The sequence below is a fragment of the Papio anubis genome, chromosome 11 (assembly GCF_008728515.1).
Source record: "Papio anubis isolate 15944 chromosome 11, Panubis1.0, whole genome shotgun sequence".
NCBI lineage: Eukaryota > Metazoa > Chordata > Mammalia > Primates > Cercopithecidae > Papio > Papio anubis.
The window spans coordinates 15,324,813-15,347,967 of NC_044986.1; the positions used below are offsets into that span (position 1 = coordinate 15,324,813).

At 39.8% G+C, this 23,155-nt stretch overlaps 1 long non-coding RNA gene across 5 annotated transcripts in view; it reads left to right on the top strand.

Annotated features, from left to right (window-relative positions):
- The window catches only part of LOC103887762, a 69,101-nt gene that overhangs the window by 9,771 nt on the left and 36,175 nt on the right, over positions 1-23,155 (top strand). For 4 of the 5 annotated variants that reach the window (XR_002524464.2, XR_004176884.1, XR_004176883.1 and 1 more), the window contains 2 exons: positions 11,288-11,405; positions 19,762-19,912. This is a non-coding gene — a long non-coding RNA (uncharacterized LOC103887762). Of the gene's footprint in view, positions 1-11,287; positions 11,406-19,761; positions 19,913-21,140; positions 22,372-23,155 lie in introns of those variants that run through there. The other variant, XR_004176885.1, reaches the window with a different exon arrangement.

Genomic DNA, 23,155 nt, shown 5'->3' on the forward strand with positions numbered 1-23,155 from the left:
AATACAAAGTCACACTAGGTTACATTTGGCTTTAGTTGATCACTGGTGTCTTTATAAGGAGAGGTAAATTTTGGCACAGAGACACAGACACACAGGGAGAAAAACACGTGGCGATGGACGCACAGATTCTAGTGATGCATCTAGAAGTCAGAGAACACCAAGGATCACCAGTAACCACCACTAGCTAAGAAAGAAGCATGGAACAGCCTCTCTCTCAGAGCTTCCCAGCGGAATTAACTCTGCCAACACCTTGTCGGTAGACTTCTGACCTCCAGAACTGCGAGAGAATAGATTTCTGTGGTTTTAGACCACCAGTTGGTAGTAATCTGTTACAGCAGTGTCAGGAAGCTAATACATTCCTCTCAATCAGGATTTTGGTAAGTTTGGATCTCAAACAATTCTTTCCTGAGGCGAGTTTCTTGAGAACAGGCATCCTGTGCACCTGCTGAGGGCAGCTCCCTGCTGTTTGCTGTTTGAGAGAGTGGGTAGACACAGGTTGCCCCCATTCAGGGGAATGAAGCTGCCCACCCAGACCGTGTTAGGGAACAATTTGTCTGCAGGTAGTGCCTGCAAGCTCCAAGCCATGATTTTTTCTGGAACAAACTGTGAAGGATCCACTTTAGAATGAGAAAACTGAGGGGAGTGGGAGAAGCCTTTTGGAACGCCCTCAATGTCTCATAAAAGTTAGTGTGCATGAGACCTGGAAATCATATTTCTAACTCAGATTCCCGTGGCTCTCTCTAGAGATTCAGAGGCCCAGGTGGGACCCGAGAATTTCTGGGTTTCCAAAAGCTGCTGGTGATGCTGATGAAGGGGTTTGGGGAATGGTGCTTTTAGAAACACAGACCCAGGTGAATCAGTTTTGCTTGAAGTACTTGTTCCCAGAACAGACCGGCTGGCATCACCCCCTGAAGAGACAGCAGCCTATTTTGGCTTTGTTTTCTCCTGGACAGACAGAGAGTAATGCAATGCAGAAGATGAAAATGGCACTAATTTAATTCTCTGAACAAGGTGGGGCTTAGGTAGTTTTATTTATTTATTTTTTTAAGTAAAAATTCCCCAAGAACTGTGAAAATATCAATGGTATGAGAAAAGGATAGAGGCAGACACTGGACGGTTGCGGTTTTTTGCTTTTTAATCTGTCACTTAGCAACAACATATGTATGGCTGACAGTTGGACTAATCTTTGAGTTGGCAACACCGAATTGTTAGGAAGTTTAAAATTGTGTTTTATCATTGTTAGCGGTGTTTTAGCAAATCGTGTAAGGTACAATATGTGCTTTCTGCTGTTTTGGAAGGCAGACATTTTAAGCCAGAAATATTTGACTATAAACATATTTTGTACTGATCCCTATTTTCCTTCTACATAGAAGAAAAACCAAAGCTTACCTAAGCACAGTAAGAAACCCAGTTAATCACTGCTATAGGATTAGGGGGAAATGTGCTTCAAAAATAGTTTATGAAAGTTTTAATTACACACACAATCATAAAATGTTCAGTAATTGCTGCATATTGATTCCGTTTTTTTTTTCTTCTGGAAATGCTAAAACTATTTCAATATACACAGAATCAATAAACATAATTAAAATATGAGCTCATCAAAACAGTAATTAAATGTACTTAACAGCTTTTGTGGCTTTTCCCCATATGGTTACTGTGGGAGTGTGAATCTGGCGCGCTAGATAAATGTAACAAAATAAAGTGAAAGCCTCAGCAAAGATTACTGTCGTATCATAATACAATAAAACCCAGCTCTGCAGCAACTCGTGCTAAATCAAAAAGTTGACAAAAGGAGTGGTGTATGCAATTATTATACATTTTGGGGCTGTTTTCTATTTATAGGAGATTAACACTATCATGGTCCGCATTCAGAAGGAACAGTAAAATCCTCCAACATGAAAGGAATTTGGGAACAGCACCCTGAGCTCTGAATAGGAAAATTCCTTTTTTTAGGATCTTGCCGGCAAAGAGTTTGATCTTCAACCTCTTATCCCCCTAGACTAGGTCTGACTTTCAGGGGCCGAGTCACATGACTCCAGAGGCCCTAAACCATGTGGTTCTCAGAGTCATCTTTTGGTTTTGCCCTTTCCTTAATTCATTTCAGCAGACCCTGGCAATGGAAAGGTAAATTAGCTACGGCCCTTGCCGTGAAGGGGTGTGTACAACCCATGCTGCCTGAAAATGGGGTTGAATCAGAAGGTAAGAACATGAGCTGTGTCTGAGGTTGGTTTCCTCCAGGAGGAGATCTTGAGACAGGCTTTCACTGCAAGTAGTTTATGTGGGAGTCCATCCTTGGAAACATGGCCAAGGGACAAGAAAGTCCAGGAAGGAGAGGAAGCAATTAACGTGCATCACCAAGCAGGCTACCATGGTGGGCAGCCAGAGCTCTACCCCAAAAGAGAACTCCGAGAGATGGTACAGAATATCTCTGAGCTGTTCTATGTGAACTGGGATATTTATCCTCCAATTTCTATATGCCTTTGCCAGAACTAAGTATATGCCTTTGCACTAACTCCCTGGTCCTCTGACCTGATTCTGGCGGCAGCTGAGGGCCAACACCACATGGAGAATCTTAAGCACTTGCAGGGACACCACTGGCATGTACAGGGGGTAGGGGGGAGGTTCCCTGTGGTGGAACCCACAGCTTCCATCATAGGGTCTATGATAAGCTGAATCATGCCCTGCCAGAGATGTCCATGTTCTAATCCCTAAAACTTATGACTGTTACATTACATGGCAAAACTTTGAGGATGTGATTCCATTGAGGATCTTGAATGAAGATTTTACCCTGGATTATCTAGATGAGAAATAAATGCAATCACAAATGTCCTTATAAAAGGGAGGCAGAGGGAGATTTCAAGCAGAAGAGGAAAAGGCATTGTGACCTCAGAGGCAGAAGGTCAAGTGATGTTATCATAAGCCAAAGAACACCAGCAGCCACCGTAAGTTGAAAGAGGCGAGGAAGGAACTCTTCCCATGAGCCACTGAAGAGGGTGTGGCCTTGTTAACACCTTGTTTTGGCCTGAAGATATTGATTGGGACTTCTGGCGACAGAACCAGAAAATAAGACATTTCTGATGTTTTAAATCACCAAGTTTGTGATAATTCATTACAATAGTTACAGGAAAACAATACAGGGTTGTAGAAAGGAAAGATTCTTTTGAAGGGGAAGGATAATGGTAGATAGAGAAGAAACAAAGTCAGCAATCATGTAATTATCAATAGGTAATTGAATCTGACAGGGTATTTTTTGTTGTTTGTTTGTTTTGGAGACGGGGTTTCACCATGTTGCCCAGGCTGGTCTTGAACACCTGGGCTCAAGCAACCTGCCTGCCTCTGCCTCTCAAAGTGCTAGGATTACAGGCATGAGCCACTTCGCCTGGCCTGCATCTGAAACTGAGATTGATTTAAACATAATCCCAATTTCCTGTTCTCTCTCTCTCCCAATACCCTACTTCCTGCCAAATATCCTGCAGAATGTTTTTTTGTTTTCGTTTTTTTGTTTGTTTGTTTCGTTTTCTTAGCAAGTTCATCTACACTTGATGGCTGGACCTAGTTCTTTCTTAAACTGAAATGTCTAAAATTAAGCCATTCTTATTCTGTATTTTCCTGTATCTTGGCCATGGAGGGTTATCCACATGGGCTGTCTTTTTCTGAATCATCTGGAGGCTTTCTACCAACACCTGTGGAACATGTTCTCTATGTGTTTTCCTGCATCCCTCAGCACACCTGTTGTAGAATTCTACCCAGGTGATAAATGAGTGGGATCACTCGACTCTGAAGCCGTACATGAAATTTCCCCAGACTGTTTGGAAAAAACAGACTGTACACTGTGATTCCTCCAAAGAGCCTGCAATTAGACCTGGTTTTTAAAGTTGAAAAATACCTAATCTATGAAAATTAAAGAAGATGAAGGAAGAAAAATGCATGAAAAAATAAACTCTAAAACCTCTTGATTATTTTGGACTTGGGATACAGATGGGAGTTCCTCTTTGTGCCAAAAAAATCCATTGAACAACACCAGCTGTGGGGGTAAAGACAATCTGAAAGGATCACACATTGCCATTCACGGAAGGAGCTGTATTAAGGAAGGAGGGAAAAGTTTTGCAGATCAGTTGATTTCTCAGCGCATCATGTGGCCAGATGAAAAGCCTAAGACTACATCTGCAGGCGGATTGTACTATTATTAATATTCATGCAGAGACAATCTAGAAAGCTGTTTCCTCTGCATTTTTAGCAGTATGGTAGGTCTGGAGGAAAAGCGTTTCTTTTGTGTTAAGGAGTTTGTGCTGCATTACTTTAGAGCTTTATGAAGATTAATTTTAAAAGCATTGGGAGTAAAAATATTAGGCCTTATGCAAGGGTAATATTCAAAATATTATACAGTCAGCAAAACCAGGCTGACCGGTCAGATGCTGTCCTGGAGCCCCTGCTGGGGTATTAACCTTTCTTCAGTTCCCGGATCCTGGGGAGGCCTGGGGATTTCTGGTGGCCCAGAGACTGGGAGAGGGTGCCAGGGGACATGCAGGGGCTCAGAGGAGCAACTATGTACAGCATGGCCATACCAGTATGCACCAGCTAAGTGTGAACCCTCACCATACCATGTATAAAAATACCAGGCCCTCCTCTCACCTCTTCTCAACAGGGAGAGGTAAGAGCAGGCATTAGAGAATCAGTTCTTTAGTGAATGTTATTTGTGCTTACTATGTGCTAGGCATCATGCTAACTGAGCGCTAGTTATAAAAGCGCTTGCCAACTGAGGAGCAAGGGGGGAAGTGTCATTGTTATGATTCATTTGAGATGTCCAAACACTTGTCTTCTCTGGGGTTTCTTTAGCTGCAAAGTGGTGAGAAACTTGATGCTGGCTGCCTTCAGTAGAACAGGAAAAAGGAAGGGGATTGGGTGGCTCAAATGATGGAAATGTTCAGAGGCAGTTGCTGCTGGGCCCAGGGGATCGTGAATGTGTGTGTGAGTGTTAGTGTGTGTAAGTGCCTGTGTGTGAGAGTGTATGTGTGTGTGTGTATGTGAGTGCTTGTGTGTGTGAATGTGTGGGGGTGTGTGTGTGTGAGTACATATATGTATGTGTATGTGTGTGAGTGCATGTGTGTGTTTGAGTGTGTGCGCTTGTATCTGTTTTCCCACTTTCCTTCTACTGGCTAATATACCGTTTGAGTTTCCTTGAAAGCAGAGCTTGAGACAATAACTTGGGAGCAAATAGTTTATTTGGGAAGAGATTCCCAAGAGGCAGAAGCAAGGGAGAGGGAAAGGGACAAGGCAGGAAGAAAAGCCACCACGTGCTAGGGTAATGAGCTGAACACATGAGCAACTGGGGCTCTGGGGCACCTCTGAGGAACCACATAGAATTCAGAATTTCTACAAAACTGTCCAAAACAGAAGATGGGGGAGGCTAGGACATTTATCTACAGATCTTTGTCTCCCATTGGTGGAGGGTTGCTCCTGGGGACATTAAGTCCCTGTACTTCTGGGCTGTACCTGCTCATGCCTGGTACAGGTGGCACACTTGACACGGGACACCCCACAGTAGGGGTGTGAGTGTCCACTCCAGTTGTCTTCGAAGTGGGTAGACCAAGGAGATGTGGCACGGTGCTTCAGATACATCTGCCCAGCTGGGCTTTCCTCAGTGTTTCTGCCAGTCCCAAACTCCACGTGGCTGCCCCCATCACATAATACCAAATATAGCAGCCTTGGTGGGAACAGGCGCTTCCTGGATCCTTGGAAAGACCAGCTGAGCAAGCCCTCTTCTCTCTGGTGTTCACAGAGGTTATTTAGCATAGAATCTAAACTCTGAGCTCCTACATAACAATTTCAGAATGTCACCCTGAGGTTAAACTTAGAACCATCTCATCATCCATGTTCTGGATTTGTTTCACTTTATCTTAAATGTGGGTAAAATTCCCCAGGCCTTTACTGATTGCCCACCAGGCACCTCGAGAGTTCCATTGGTGAATTCCCTCAATCTATGAAGATAGCAAGTTAGGCGCCCAAGAAATGGTGATCAGGCTTCCTATCTATAATTAGGTAACTATAAATCAACTTGACTCTAAATCACCAAGCTCAGCCTCTTAGTAGCCCCCTTTGAAAAATACTTGCTGTGCTGCATTTGTGTTCCCTTAATATTGTTTTGTATGGTTTAAATGTCATGTTATGTTGGCAGTTTAGCTCTATATTGGAAAAGAATGAAGTGAAAATTGTGGAGTTTTGCCTCTCATTGAAGCTTCATTTGCTAGGCAGGGATATCTACCTGGCTCCAAGGCATAACGTGACTCTTCCAACCTGATTCAATGTTAAAGTTGACCTTACTCATGGTGAAGTTCCCTGTGGGGTGTCAGCCATTTCCATTAGGTTCCAGTCAACCACTCAGCAATGCAATTCTTGTAACCTTTAGGTCCCTAGATCATGATCCCCGATGCCGTTTTCCCTAGAGTTTCTGGTGAGGTCAACTGACGTAGATGGTGTGAATTCTAGTCAATTTTTTTTTTCCTTACGAGCAACACTTTCATCTGCAGGGGTCTGTTTTGGTCAGAATTCAGGGAGGCGTGTTGGACTTGAATGATCTTAGCAATTGTCTTCACTCTTCACCGTGTTTGGTCTCTGTTGACAAAACCTGCTGATACTCGTAAGGACTTTGAGGTCAAAATAGTTGCTTTCTGCCTCTTACCTTTGTGAGCCTGATCACGTTTGAAAAATAGATTTTCCAGATGGACTGCAGGTCGCAGAGCCTCATGGTTGTGGAAGGGACACTTAAACTGTTTTACCTGCTGCCAAAAGCCAATAACAGAGCACAGCTTTTTTCCTCCTGCGGGAGAAGGTGATGGGCTACAAGAGCCCATGCCTCTCACTCTGCATTAGGGCATTCCTGAAGACCATATGTGCAACGTCGTTCCTCTTTAACTCCAAAGTCATTCAAGGTGGAGGGTACTTCCTCTAAAAACTCTTGAATTAATCTCTTGGTACCAATACCTTTTCAAATTTGTTTCTGGACTTTTATTAACTTTCACTTCAAACGCAATAGTCTAAGGGCTATGAAAACCCACAGAGAAACTTGAGTGAACACCTACTATATCTTGGAGTGGTTCTAATTTATATCCTGTGAGGAATGGCCTGCTGAAAGTGCGTATTCATTTCCATTTCTAGGTTGGCTTTTTGGCTGATCTAATTCTTTATCACCATTTAGCTTATGAAACACCTATTGGTGCAGCCTGAGTTGACCTTCTGCATTCCTACTGACAGTTGAGACATAGATAGGCATAAATTAGAATACAGAAGTTTCCTTTTTGGATATCAGTGGCTTTTAACCCTTCAGAGATTAAGTAAGCAACTAAAATAAATAATCTTTCCTTAACATTTTTTCTCATGCCCTAGTGTGATATTTATTGGTGTTTTAGGTAGTGCTTTTTATATAATGTAGTATTGGTTAATGCTTTCTCTGACTATACTAGTAAAGAGCTGCTAACATAGGCAACAGCTGTCGTGTCCTCGTGCCCTGTTGGGTTGAAGGAGGATGTCACAAGGAGAAATTTTTGATGACAATTTCATGAATTGTTTATTTATTTAAAGTGGTTGACAGCACATAGTCTGAAGTTAGACCTCCTGGTTTTGAATCCTGATGGCTTTACTTACTATGCATGTGACTTTGAGCAAGTTACTTGAATTCTTCGTCCCTCACTTTCTCAATCTGTGAATAGGAATAGTACCTGCCCTACATAGTTGTTGGGAGGACTAAATAATAGTATATCTCAAGAGCTGAGAACAGTACCTGGCACACAGTCAGTGCTAGATATGTTTTTAAGCTCTGTCTGTTATTTTAAAATCACTTTTAATATTATTATTGTGTGCCATATACTGTTTGAGGCTCTAAAGATACAATGGTAAGCATGACACAAACTTATTAATTAAACAAATATATTTCAAGATCCTAACATAGGAGCTGGATGCTGGGGACACAGCAGTGCGTCAAAGAAGATCCCTCTTCCTCCCTGCAATCTAGCAGGGTAGACAGAGAATAAAAAAATCAGAAAAAGAAAAGAAAAGAAATGGAAATGCTAAGAAGAGGAAAGTAGGATACCAGGATGGAGAGGGAAGGGTGTGTGAATCACAGGCTTCTCTAATGCATGATGTTTAAGCAGAAGGAAGTGTGGGACTCTTGTGGATATCGGGGTGAAGATTCTTCTGGATAGAGCAAAAGCAAAGTACAAAGCTCTGATCTGCAAGCAAACCAGGGTGCCTGGAGCACAGTGGTAAAGGGGAGATGGCAGAAGATTAGGGCAGGAAGGTGCGAAACCAGACCAAGAACTGGTGAGTGATGATAAGGACGTGGGTATTGACTCTGCATAAGGGAGCATGAGGCAGGTGCAGGAGATGTTGAGTAGAGGAGCGGCTTGATCTAACTCATACTTTTACAAGGTCCCCCTGGATACCATGAGGAGAGAAGGGGGCAGCAGTGGAAGCAGAGAGAGCAGCGAGGAGGTGAGCGCAATCATCTGGGTGAGGGGTGCTGCTAGCTTGGGCTCCGATGAGGGCTAGGTGGTGGGAAGCAGTGGCTATCCACAGGATACATCTAAAAGTGGCTCTCAGGGATTAACTAATGTTGGATGTGGCACTCACGTTCTAGTAGGAGGTGCCAGAGACTAAACACGCACAAACAAAAATAAATAAGATAATACAGATAGTGACAAGTGCCAAGTAGAAATGAGAGAGGACCGTGGGATAGTGGGAGCCAAGGAGACCTCTCAGAGAAGAAACCATTTGAATCAGACTTCAGTGGCAGCCAGGTGTTGTAAGCTCACTGTTGGCAAGGGAGGGATTCCCACCCGAGGATGATGGAGATAGGCAGCTACGTGACACTGGGCCCTGGGCAGGTGAGATGGCATTTTATTAGTCACACATATTCACAGCCTGGGACAGGGGAGCACCACATACCATGCAGGGCTGCCTGGGGCTTGTACTTGGGAACAGAGTGAATATCCAACAGCTGTATAGTAGCAAGTGGATGGGGTGACCTGCAGAAAGATGTCATTGGTTTGTCTGAATAATTCTGCAGGTTGGCAGCAAACTGAAACCTGCTACTCAGGAATAGGCAGGAGCTAGTTGGTCCCTGGATACAGAGGTTATTTTGGTAGTGGGTCTTATCCGCAGGAGAAGGAGGGGAGCTTGGGATCAGGCCATTTTAGACCCTCCCAGTTTTAACAGATGTCAAAATTTGGGCCTTAAATTTAGGTTTTACCCCACACCAGGTTGGGAAGGAGATGATATGGACCTGGACCAGAGGATAGCAGCACGGATTGGGAGAGGTAGGGGTTCATTGAACATTTCTGAGGTGGAGGTGATAGAATTTGCTGATGAACTGAATGTGATTGGGTGTGAGATAAAAATATAAATCGAAGATGTCATCTAGATTGTTTTTACTTGAACTACTTGTGAATTGTGGCATCATTTACCTTCTGGGCAAGTCATGGGATGGTGAACAGACTGCCTGGGAGTAATGAAGAGTTTATTTTGTATATGTTATGTATGAGATGCTGTTATACATACAAGTGGAGCTACCAAGTGGGATTTAAATGTATCTAAAGTTCATGGGAAAGGAAGGAGCAGAAGAAATAAATGGAGGAATTATCAGTATATAGATTGTATTTAAAGCCAGTGGACTGGATGAGATCAACTTAGGGTGTATAACAGAACCTTGAAATCTTCAGCATTTAGAGATTGAACAGAAGAGAAGCCAGGGAGGGAATCAAGGGAGGTTCAGTGAGGTGGGATGAAAGCCTGGAAAATACGATACTTAAGAATTATAGAGAATAGAGGGTTTCAAGAAGGAAGGTGTAGTCAAATGTGTCAACAGCTTGCTCCTGAGAGGTGGAGAAAGATGAGAATAGACAGGCATTGCATTTGGGAAGATGGTGGCCATTGGCATTCTTCAGAAGAAGCAGAAAGCTGGGAGTGAAAGAAGACAAAATGAGGGAGCAGAGAGCAAATTTGGACAACTCCTTGGAGGAGCTTAGCTGTAACAAGAAGAAATAATATGAAGAAATAATGTGGAGGAAGAAATCTTTGAAAATTGGCATAAACTGGTAAGAGTGATTAAAAAAAAAGATGAAACTTGTGATGCCAAGGAGATCAGAGCCACAAATCTAGGAAAATCTTGGGTAGCTGGTATGGTGTTTAACAAAGGGGACAGGCACTTCCACTGCACATTTCAAGCTGATAATATAAGTTGGAACTACAAATAGTATTTGTGAAATTGAGGACTATGTGGTATGTGGATAGTCCTAAAGAGAACAGGGATTCTGTAGGACAGGCCCCGAATAGAAAGATGGAGATGAATTATTCTAAATATATAGGACAGAGAAAGATGGCATGACACGCACACTATTTCTGTATAGCTGATAATTTTAAGACTTAGAAAAATATGGAAATGTTATGAGATATTATTGGAGAAAAGCTGTTCTATACTGACAATGTGAAAGACAATTTTAAAAGTACCTTCTTTGTATACGTTCACATTCTAGTTTAATCATTAACCCCATACCACCAAAGAAGGCCACGATGGTAGATGGTTAGAGCAGTGCACTTCAAGTCAGATATAGGTCTAGGTTGCACTTTTCTGTGACTCAGTTTCCCCATCTGTACAATGGAAGTACCATTACCAGCTTATAGTGGGGATCAACTAGAAAAGGCACTAATGTCCTGTTTGTCATTCATCAGCGTTTTACATGCGTTAAAGGAACCCTAAAAAGGTATCACAGTTATCAAGTGTGAAGTGGAGAGAATACCAGATGAGAAAAAATTTGATGGTAACCTCCTCCAGCTACATGTAAGGTAGCAAGACATAATGGAGTCTGCCATTTTTATGTTTTTGTACAGGAGCTCTCTTAACTTTCCTCAACTTCATCAACTCATTAAGTAAGGTTCTCTATTTCCTCAGTAAAACCTTCTGACTGATGCCCAAAGCATGTCAAGTGCTTATGGCGACGACTACTCTCTCTCAAGCCCTGACACTTCTATTCCCACCAGTTGTGATGAGCAAGAGTCAGCCACGTGTCTCCCCAAACCTATTTCTGTTCGCTGGTCTAGCACCTGTAATGCAAATATTATATTCTTATTATTTACATAAATATTATGTAAACTGATGAACTATTTGATAATGACAAAGTGCTTCAATAAATTACTATCAGAGTATATGTAAAGGACACATAAAAGATGAGAAGAGAGTAAAAATGTAAGAAAAATTGCTTCATCAGCATCTTAAAGATCTCATTCTGCCTTACAGAAACCAAAATGGAAACTTCTGGATGATGCATTATGGGTGGTTTTGAAAGAAAGACTGCTTAGAACTCAGATCAGACCCTGGCACAAAGAAAGGGCCTTGGCTCAACATCAAAAGAGTGGTACGTGAATGAACATCCATATGTTTTAAGTTAAAATTAAATCTTTAAGGTATGTATATATCACGTTTTATGATTCACTGCCTTAATTAACTTTTGCAGTTGACTTGCCAAGTGCCAACCCAATTTCACTGGATAACAGTAAAACTGTAATGTTTATTTTTCAGTTATTATAAATGTATACTCATTGCTTATACAAAATTGTAAATGCATAAAGAAGAAAATAAAAGCTATTAATCCAGAGACAAACACCAGCAATAATTTAATGTAGCCCCTTGCAGTCATTTTTTCATATACTTTTGAAAATAAAATTATACTACGTTCTTTAGTTTTTGTCTCTGCTTTTAAATGTTATATTGTAAGTATTCCTCATGTTAATATTCATCTATATTCACCATTGTATTTGTTTTGTTAAAATTTAGAATAATATTGTTGGTAATTGATTACTCCATTCTCACGCTGCTAATAAAGACATACCCGATACTGGGTAATTTATAAAGGAAAGAGGTTTAATGGACTCACAGTTCCACGTGGCTTGTGGGGGCCTCACAATCATGGCAGAAGGCAAAGGAGGAACAAAGTAACATCTTACATGGTGGCAGGCAAGAGAGCTTGTGCAGGGGAACTCCCATTTATAAAATCATCAGATCTTGTGAGACTTATTCACTACCATGAGAACAGTATGGGGGGGAAACTGCCCCCATAATTCAATCATCTCCACCTGGCCCCACCCTTGACACATGGGGATTACTATAATTCAAGGTGAGATTTGGGTGGGTACACAGCCAGACCATATTAGTAATAAACATGATAATCAGTTGTTGTTAACTTCCATCAATACAAAAAGTATACAAGGCAAAAGCAACGAATCACCCTGAAGCCAACTACCCAGAAATAGCCACTGTAAAATTTTGAAAAACATGATCCTAGGCATCATTTTTCACAAAGATTTAGATAAAAGGATAGGTAAATATGACACATACTATTTTGTAAGAGACTTTCTATATTGGAATTAATTTAGATTTACTGAAAAGTTGCAAAGATAGTATAGAAAGATCCCAACTACTCCTCACCTGGGCTTTCCTAATATGAACATCTTATATTACCATGGTGCATTTGTCACAGCTACTTAATTTGCTATTAACTATAGATTTCATTTAGATTTTACTAGTTTTTTCACTGATGTCCTTTTTTATGTTCCATGATCCAATCCAAGATACCACATTGCGTTTAGCATACTATTAAAAAAGTTAGGTTGGTGTAAAAGTAATAGATAAATTTTAAGTTTATTTTAACAGAATAAAAAGAAATTGAATAAACATAAAGAACTTCTAAACCACAGATAAACATTTCTCCATCATAAGAGAGTGTTTCCTAAATGAACACTATACATTTTTAAATAAATATTATGAAAACATTAAGAAGTTAGAGTCATTAATTTTTTTAAATTAGATGTTATTTTTGAACAATATTCATCTGCTATGAAGATAACATTTGTTCCTTTCTATCTTTTCCTATCTCCCTCCCCACTTTCATTGGTTATATTGTTTTGTAGAATTTTTCCAGGTTTCTAATGTGCATATTCTATTCTGCAATCAAATTGTCACTTTCTATCTTAGCCTATAATTAGTTGGCTTCATCATTTTTCACCAGTCTCTTTAACTACGACTTATCTATTCCTAATTCTATATTTGATTCATCTCTTGGTTGGCTGGTGTACTCTGTTGGAAATTCATTTCAAAAGTGGGTTAAGGGTGCTATATTCTACTAATTTTTGAGAATGCTGTCTGTGATCCTTATATTTAAAAATAAAGTATCTCCATATTAGCAAATCTTTTCTTTTTTACTTAGAAAAGAATTACAGCATGTCTGAGATCAACCTCATAGTTGCCCTTTGATGGTGGATTGCTTTTACTCCCTGACAGTTTGAAGAATTCTTTATATATATTTTTTACGTAAAGCAATAATAGTCATTTATTATATTATCATTATCAAGTATTATGTACTGTACATAATTGTATGTGCTATACTTTATTATTGGTTGTCATTGATGCATAATAATTGTCCATGTGTATGGGGCACAGTGTGATATTTCAATGTATGTGTACACTGTATAATGATCAAATCAGGGTAGTTAGCATGTCCATCACTCCAAACCTGTATCATTTCTCTGTGGTGATAACTTTCAAGATTCTCTTTTCTAGCTATCTTAAAACATATGATAGGATTATTATTAGCTATAGTCACCCTACTATATAATAGGACACTAGAAAATATTCCTCCTATCTAACTGTAACTTTGTATTTGTCAAATGACCTCTTCCCATTTCTCCCTCCTCTCTCCCTTCCCCAAGCCTCTAGTAACTACCATTCTAGTCTCTACTTCTGTGAGATCAACTTTCCTAGATTCCACATATTAGTAAGATCATGTGGTATTTGTCCTTCTGTGTTTGGCTTACCTCACTTAATATTATTTCCTCCAGGTTCATCCATGTTGTGCAAATGACGGAATTGTATTCCTTTTTAGAGCTGAATAGCATTCCACTGTGTAGATACACCATATTTTCTTTATTCTTTCATCTGATGATGGACACTAAGGTTGATTCCATCTCTTGGCTATTGTGAATAGTGCTGCAATAAACACGAGAGTGCAGATATCTTTTCAACATATTTACATTCTTTTGGATTTTTACCCAGTAATGGAATTGCTGGATTATACGGTAGTTTTATTTTTAAGTATTTGAGGAATTTTCATACTGTTTTCCAGAATAGCTGTACTAATCTATATTCCCACCAACAGTATATAAGAGTTCCCCTTTCCCTATGTTCTCAAAAGCATTTGTCATTTTTTTAATCTTTAATAATAATGATTTTAACTCGGGCGGGGGCAGTGGTTATCTCATTGTAGTCTTGATTTACATTTCCCTGTTGATTAGTGATGTTGAGCATTTTACCATACACCTGCTGGCCACTTGTATGTGAAAAAAAATTTTTCTTCCTGAGTTTACTGTTTTCACCAGAACACATTTCCATCTGGACTCATATGTCAGCTTTTCCCTAGAACACAGTGTACCCTTTCAACCTGCAAACCTAGTTCCTCCTTTGTTTCAAAGATTTGGTTTTTCACTATTATGTCTCAAAAGAACAGAAGTTCTTTTGCAGTGTTACATCAGGAATACCAATTATTCTTGTGTTAGATTATCTTCATTCTCTTTCTTCTTTCTAATTGCTTTACTTTCTGCTTTTTCCTCTGTATTTACTATGATTACCCTCAGATTTTCTCCACTCCAGCAACTTAATTTTTATTTTCATCTCTTTTCTTGCTAATTTTGGTTTGTTGTAATATTGTTGTTTTAGTTCTCAATGTTTTAATAATTGCTTCAAAATTCATTTTTGTCTCGTGTTATTTTATTATTCTCACTTTACTTTCTTTTATTGACTTAATGTTTTTAAGTTCTATAGCATAAAGCACTTAATCACTTGGAATGCTTTCGTCTGTTTTTTTTTTAAGTTGTTTTCTTTCAGATGTGGTTGCTCATCTATGTTCTATACCATAGATCTTTTATTATATAAATAAAAGAATAATCTAATTCTTATTGTGTAAAAGAATAATCTTCTATTATCCTCCAGCTGGCCAACGATCTCCCTCTCTCACTATCCCTCTCCCTCTCCCTCTGCACCACCCCCCACTGTTTTTTCTTTTCTTTTCTTTTCTTTTCTTTTTTTTGTTTGAGATGGAGTCTCACTCTATCGCTCAGGCTTCCAGGCTGGAGTGATCTTGGCTCACTGCAACCTCTGCCTCCTGGGTTCAAGTGATTCTCCTGTCTCAACCTCCTGAGTAGCTGGGATTACAGGCATGCACCACCATGCCCAGCTAATTTTTGTATTTTTAGTAGGGACGTGGTTTCACCATGTTGGTCAGGCTGGTCTCAAATTCCTGACCTTGTGGTCTGCCCTCCTAAGCCTCACAAAGTGCTGGGATTACAGGCGTGAGCCACTGTGCCCAGCACATCTCTCCCTTTTCTAAAAGATCTTGGCATGGTTGTCCAGACCTTGTATTTGCTGCAATATAATGTGTATGACTCCTTCTTTATGGCTTTCCCAGCTTATCTGAAGTTGTGTGTGTGTGTGTGTGTGTGTGTGTGTGTGTGTTTTCCTCTGAGTTTGAGGACAGAGTGCTACCTCTTAGCTACTCTTATCTTTTTTTCCTCTCTCTTAACCTAACGTATGGAATGGAATGTGGAGATGCAGTAAGTTCTTGTAGGGGGAACACAGCTCTCTTTCTTCTGAAGTTCTGTTAGGTATCTTATGTTCCATCTTTAGCCTGTCTCCTAAATCGACACAGTAGAATAAAAGGCCTTGGCATCCCTCCTTTGCTAACCCCCATGTGGTATGAAGGGTAATTTGCAGAGTTTCTTCAGGATTTTCCCCATGTTACCTGTTCAGTCTTTTCTCCAAATTAGAAGCCATTAATGAGACATCTCAACCTTTCATTAACTCACTCTTTCTTCAGTGCTAGGTACTCAGTCTTCCCTCCAAGTTAGAGGGCATTAATGAGACATCTCAGCATTTCACCCAGGCTTGAGTGCAGTGGTACAATAACAGTTCATTACAACTTCAGTCTCACAGGCTCAAACTATCCTCCTGCCTCAGCCTCCTGAGTAACTGGAACTACAAGCACATGCCATCACACCTAGCTGAAAATTTTTAGTAAATATGAGATCTTGTTATGTTGCCCACCTCAGCCTCCCAAGTAGCTAGAAACACAGGTGTGAGCCACCACACCTGGCTAATTTTTTAATTTTTATGTTTAGTAGAGATGGTGTCTTGCTATGTTGCCCAGGCTGGTCTCAAACTCCTGAGCTCTAGCAAGCCTCCCACCTCTGCCTCCCAACATTCCGGGATTACAGGCATGAGCCATTATGATAGGCCAGTGGATTTCTAAAAGGGGAGTTACTGGGTCAAAAGGTATGGACATCTGTTTTTTAAGATTCTTGATACAAATTGCCAATTTGCTTTCCATATTTGTTATGTTTCAAAATATTATTTAAAAAGTTCATGTCAGAATTCCCAAATTGAATTTATTGCAATGGGTTTCAGAAGAAATGGAAACAAATCAATCCAAGACACAGAGCACTGTTCATCTGAATATGTAAGCTACCAAGAATGAGGATGTTATGGCACCAAAATGGTATGAAGGTTGCACTCAATGAGGTCTGAAGAGATCAGTTCTGAAACCTGGTGAGAATAAGATAGGTCCCGAGGCAGTTTGGTGGTCTTCAGATCAGTCAGCAAGAAGGAAATGAGGGGTGTCACAAAGCATCCCAAGTGGACAACATGTTAACCAGGTCTATAAAAAGTGCTTCAAGGTATCACCCTTCATTTTTTTAATTCTCACAAACTATCTGCTATGCTTTCTGTCTGCTGCAACAACAAAATAGTCTATTTTTACTCAGTTTTTCTCTCCTATAAAGAAGAATCAACAAAGCATTATCATGTTTCTTCAATATAACTGACCTCATCTTATTAGTAAAAAACAAAGAAGGATGTGTCATCTTATTAGAAATGACATGATGTATATACAGCCATATGTTTTCAAAGGGTTTTCTGTCAGTGTTAATCAAAACTCTTCCAAATTTATGAACCTACAGTGCAGCGTGTCAACCATATGGTATCTCCCCTTCAATATCGAGAATTTGAATTAATAATAAACATTACTTAGCGAACCTAAATGAGAAAAACATCAACATTAAATTTAAGAAAAGTAGAAACTTGTAAAAAAATTTCCCCAGGCATTAATATTCTTAGCATGCTGTTTAATACCTCTATCACACTGCTCTTTGGTTTTACTGTCTACTCACTTACTGGACATTGCAGAGAGGGCTGCAATCTATTTCATGATTGCTACAAAATTGTCAAATATCCACTATGCTCTATTTTCCCCTTTGCTTTGCATTATGTGGGAAAACATTTGAAAAATCTGGACTGCAAGAGAAACTAGGAAGGCTATTCAACTTACAGTTTAGTGTCTGAAATCTGTCCAGTGAGACCTTCCCTAATCTTTATCCATGGCCTTCCCCTGGCAAATTAGTAATGTCTTTTGTACCTAGCAGTCACCTCCAGCCCCTTTGTTATCTTAGGAGACAGTATCATTCCAGGATCTGTGTTATTTAACTTAGGTTGATCTCTAGCATGAGGGTTGGATGGAGAATCTGTTAGGGTCTCTCATTAGGCAAGTGAGTACTTCTTAGTTGGAGGAAACATCTTTGATTCTTACACATGGATCTTAAATACAAATTTTCACAAGACTTAGGGTGGGGCGGGGGGCAGTCCTAATTGGGAACAGGCTGAATAGGAGCCAGAAATGTGCAGCTGCTGACCATAAGCCCAATGCGATGGGCAGGGGCTAAGAAACTAAGGGCAGGAAAGAGAGGCTAATCCATCTTTACAGTACTTTCTCTGTCATTCGGAGGGTGATCTGGACAAGACAAAGATGTTGATGGTGATGATGATGATAATGTCTAATTTGAGCCATTATAATACTGAAAAAATATGCAAAAAATTATGGGGGCTTCCAAAAAAGATGTGGCAGACACACACTAAAATGATCCCTCAACAATCCTCTCCTGTTGAGTGTGGGTGGGACCTGCAATTTGCTTCTAGTGCATAGACTTTGGCAAAGGTGAAGGCAGTTTCTAGCTGTAATTAAGGTTCTAAATCAGCTGATTTTGAGTTAATGGAAAGAGAGATTATCCTGGGTGGGATTGACTTAATCAGGTAAAAGTCTTAAAAGAGATTTTTTCCTTCTGGCCTTGAAGAAGTCAGCTGCCTTGTTGAGGGAGGACCTATAAGGGACCTGTGATCCTGTGATGCAGGAAGAAATCTGTATTTGGTCTTCATCCCAGGCTCATGGCACAGAGCTTCTAAAACACTTGTGATATCCTGAGTGATAGAAGTGTCTCGTTATTCATAAGAAGTCCCTTTTTATTATTCCTGGGTTCATGCTAATGAAGTGACTTAGGGTAGGCGCCCCCAGACAAACTCAGGACGGAGCTGGTCACCAGCAAGACCAAGTACTTAGACGGTGGGAACCTTCAGCTCCATCCACTGACCCCCCCAGGAAGGAGATGAGGTGCTGAAGATTAAGCTTCATAAAAACTCTTCAACAGTAAGATTTGATGAACTTCTGGGTCAGTGCCAGGAGGTGGGAGCACCCTAACGCCATGGGGCTGAAGTTGCTGTGTTAGGGATCCTTCTAGAATTCACCTTATGCGCCTCTTCATCTGGCTGTTCACCTTTACCCTCTAGAATAAACCAGCTAATGTAAGTAGAGTACTTTCCTGAGCTCTGTGAGCCATTCTAGCAAATTATTAGACATGAGGACAAGGTTGGGAAACCCTCTACATGTATAACCTATCAGTCAGAAGTCAAGGACTTGCCACTGGCATCTGAAGGGCAGTCTTGTGGAACTGAGCCCTCACTTGTGGAATGTGATGCTAACTCCAGGTGGATAGTTCAGAATTGAATAGAATTGTTGGACACTTCAGTGTCCAGAGAGTTAGAGAATTAGTCAGTGTGAGGAAAAACCCCACATATTTGGTGTCAGAAATGTCGAGTGAGTAAAAGCAGTTTGTAGGACTATGTAGGAAGACACTGCAGGTAGACTGTACGAGCTGAACACAACCCCTGGGTGAGAGCCAGCAAGAAAATGAGGACCTTGTCCTACAGTAGCAAATAACTGAATTCTGCCAACAACCACGTGAGCTGGGAGAAAGACTGAACTCCACAAAGGGAAATAACTCAGTCAGCACCTCGACTGCATATTTTTAAAATCCTAAACAGAGAACCCATCTAAGCCGTGCTAGCCTCCTAAATAGAAACTATGAGACAATAAATGTAAGTTGTTTTAAGCTACGAAGTCTGTGATAATTTGTTACACAGCAATAGATATCAAAAACAAAGGACAACCAAAGCAATATAAAGGTTAGAGGTTTGGTTCAGCCATTTGGTAATGAATTTGGAATTACTTATTACAGAGAAAACTGCGACATAATTCTTTCTTCAACTTTACTTAGAAACATGGGAAGTTTCTAGGAACATAATTATCTTCAGTTATTTTCTAAGACTATAGATGACAAAACAAAGAGATGATTTTGCTAATTGTTTTCAGAGACTCTTATCTCCAGAGAGTCTGATCTGGTTGATTTGGGGTGGTACCTGAACATTAGTATTTTTCAGAGTTTCCCAGGGGATTGTAATGTGCAGCCTGGGATTAACATCTACTTGCTTCTCCCTGGGAAGAAACATGCCCTTCTCATTCTGTTATGAATAATACTAAAATCTCTCTCTTTTTCTTGCAGGCCAAATGTCTTAAAAGTGGGCTTCAGAAATGCCAGTGTCATAACTACATGAAGGGAGAGAGAAGGCCAGACTTGCCAGGATAGATTTGGAGATTTTAACCAAATGGAAGATGTGGGTGAGAGGTGAGAGGGAGAGGCGAAGGAAATTCAGGTAGGACACCCAGGGGCTATTGATTTAATCTGAAGGGCTGATATTACTCAGCCCCCTTCTTGTTAAAATTTTGATTCCAGATCAACCTACCCTCTTCAAACCTGCCTGAATCCCATTTGAGTAGTTTGGGCATTCATTTCCTCTGCCTCCATATTTGGTCCAGCATGCTTTACTATTGTTGTTAGCATTTATTTCCTGTATCCTTTCTGTCCACTAGAAAATATTAGCTACATTAGCAGCCAAAATCCTTTCTGGCTAAGGTAGAAAACATTTCTAAAGATTAAAAAAAAATCCAGAGCCATAGGGGATGGCAATTCCATGCTTGGAAATACATTTGGGAATCTTCTATGAGCCCAAAGATGGTGACAAGGAAGATCTTAAACTAATTGGGTAAAATATACTACTTTGGAGTAAGTCATTGAGACACTAAATTGGAGGACCACAAAGAACAAATAATTTCACCCTGAAGGACTGTGCAAGTCAGGATCAGCCCAGTTATGCTGCAGTAATGAACAGCCCTAACATCCCAACACAACACACAGTTATTTCTACTAATGCTCCATCATCATTTCAGTATGGCCAGGGTGGTTGGAGATTTTCCTCTAGGTCATTCTCAGTCAGAGACTGGTCAGTGGAACCTCTGACTGCTAGAACTTTGCCAGTAGAAGGGCAAACCATTTATTGACTCTTAAAATCTCCTGCCAGGAAGCTGCATATGTCACTTTCACTCACATTTTAACAGCCTAGGTAAGTCCCATGGTTCTACATAATGCAAAGCATCAGGGAAGTGCAATCCTACCCTGTACCAAGGAGGAAGAGAAGCTGATCTTTTGGGGAAATCACTAGTAACTACCACAATGATTTAGTTCAGAGTCTTCCTGAGGCCATAGACTTTGGCAGGGCCACAGCAATACTACAAGAGGTCCATGAATCCACACTGTCTAAACGTACTGTCTACAGACCCACAAATTACTAAACATTGGACAAATGCAATTCTTCTTGAAGTAGGTATAGATGTGTTTGTGCAGAATTTCATTACTAAATTCATAGTAGCTTTTCGTCTTAATGTATTTTTTCAAAGAACTTGCATTAAAATTACAACTATTATATTGAAGAAGGGTTTTGAAGTGAAAAAAAAATTGTCCTTGTGTTCAAGAAGATTGGGAGCCACTGGATTAATGATTTACTTGACTCAGTGCAGGGAGTCATCCAGATGTTTTTCTCCTAGGTAGTATCCTTGATCATCCAGCATCTGGGATGTATGATGATGCTGCGAAAAGTCTCATGAATATTGAAAGAGTTGGTTAAAATATACACTCCACCTATGTACCACATATTACTGCTGCTACCATATAATCATGCATGAAGGTTTCATTCGTCAATTTTTCCCACGCCCTCCAGAATCTGTCTGAATATACAGTTGCCTTTGAAACTGCAATGCAATAGAGAAATTCTTTATTGTGAAGAAATATATAACTTCTTTTTGTACCTTTTAGATGGAATCAGTTGTCGTTAAATAACTAATGTACCCAAATCTCTGTGGCCAACTCTGTAAAAATTAATTTGAATTAAGAAGTTGTTGCTTTCGGAATGTCCACCTGTAATTTATGATTTCTGCTTGTGGGGAGGGAGGAAGGGAGGATCTTTGTTCTTAAATCTTTTGAGAAATAGTCCATCATATTATTTGCTTTCTGCTTTTGAATCCACCCTGCATCCCGTTTCTTTCATTGGTGTTGGTTGAAAAGACGTTGAATACAACCAGCGTACTCTGAGGGGACACTCCCCCTGCACCTGTTCTTTTCTTCTGGTAAAGACTGGCCACAAAGAAACCAAGTACAAGGAGGAGAATTCTCAGCTCTTTTCCCTGTTTACCATTTCGTCAGTCTCTGGAATTTTCTTACACTATTGGCTATGCCATATGATATCCTGCAGAAGTTCTTCACCCACGAGATTTTTCCCTAGGCTTGGAACTCACCATCCACCTGCAAACGGCCTGATGATTCAAAAACAGTGTTCCTCTTTTGAATGGCTATTTACAGTTTTGAGAACTCCTGCCCGGGATGTAGAAAGAGAGAGCAGTCCCATGAAATTGGCATCTTTGAATAATTTCTGCATCAGATGAAAATGAAGAATTTTCCAAATACTACTGGACATGCCACAAAGAGAAAAATAAACTGGAAAACAACTTAAGCCCTCCACTGCAGGTGTGCTGGCAAAAATTTCCATATAACTTTCACATGGTTCCTGGCACGAAAAAAAATGTTCACACTGAGGTCTCTTGAACCAAGAAAAGGGATATTAAAGAATGCCCTCTAGAATTCTTTTTTAAAAAAATTAGCTCTTATTTCTAATTATAAAGGTGATCTACAAATTGTAAAAACACTTGACAAGTACAGAAAATAATAAAAAGAAAATGCTTCCCCCAAGTAATCACATTACTCAGGGATGATAACTGTTAACATTTTGCTTATATTTTTCCAACACTTTTTTATCCATAAAAGACATATTTTATTCAGATTGTATAATGCCAAATTTTGTGTTAAAGATACAAGATATATAGCCATCAATTCAACTTTATTGAGTTTATCATTGAAGTGCTTTTTCTTTATTGATTTTTAATGTACTTAATCAGGTAACAACCAAGAGTGGCAATGTTAAAAACACCCAATCCAAAAATTAGTTGATAATTGCTTATTGTATTTTAATAGGTTTTGTTTTCTATATTTTAATTTTTAGTCGTTAAAGGTACGTGACCAAGGTAACTTTACTGTATATTTTAACTCTAAAAACAATCTTGAAGGTGTTTTACAAACTACAAAGCCTTTACAAATTATTTTTCTTGTCTGTCTAGTAAAGGTAGCTTATTTGAAGAAGAAAATGGAACGCAGAAGTTATATTAAGGATTGTTACTTTTGCCAACACAGAATGACCTCCATTTCCTCATTTAATTTTTGGGATTTAAATTGTCCTTTGAGACTAATATTTTATCCTTGATTTATTTTATTTGATATTTACTCATTACATTTTTGTTTCTACTTTTCTTTTTACGTATGCTGTCATTTTTTGGGGGCGTGGTGCTATATGTCTCGTAAAAGGAGAGAGTTGGGTTTCGTTTTTTAACTCAATCAGAGGCTTTATCTTTCACAAAGGTGTTAAACACTTTCACTTTTACTGATTGGGGCTGCACAATACAACACCTCCATCATTCTGTTTATATTTATTTTTTCTTCCATGAATTTTCTT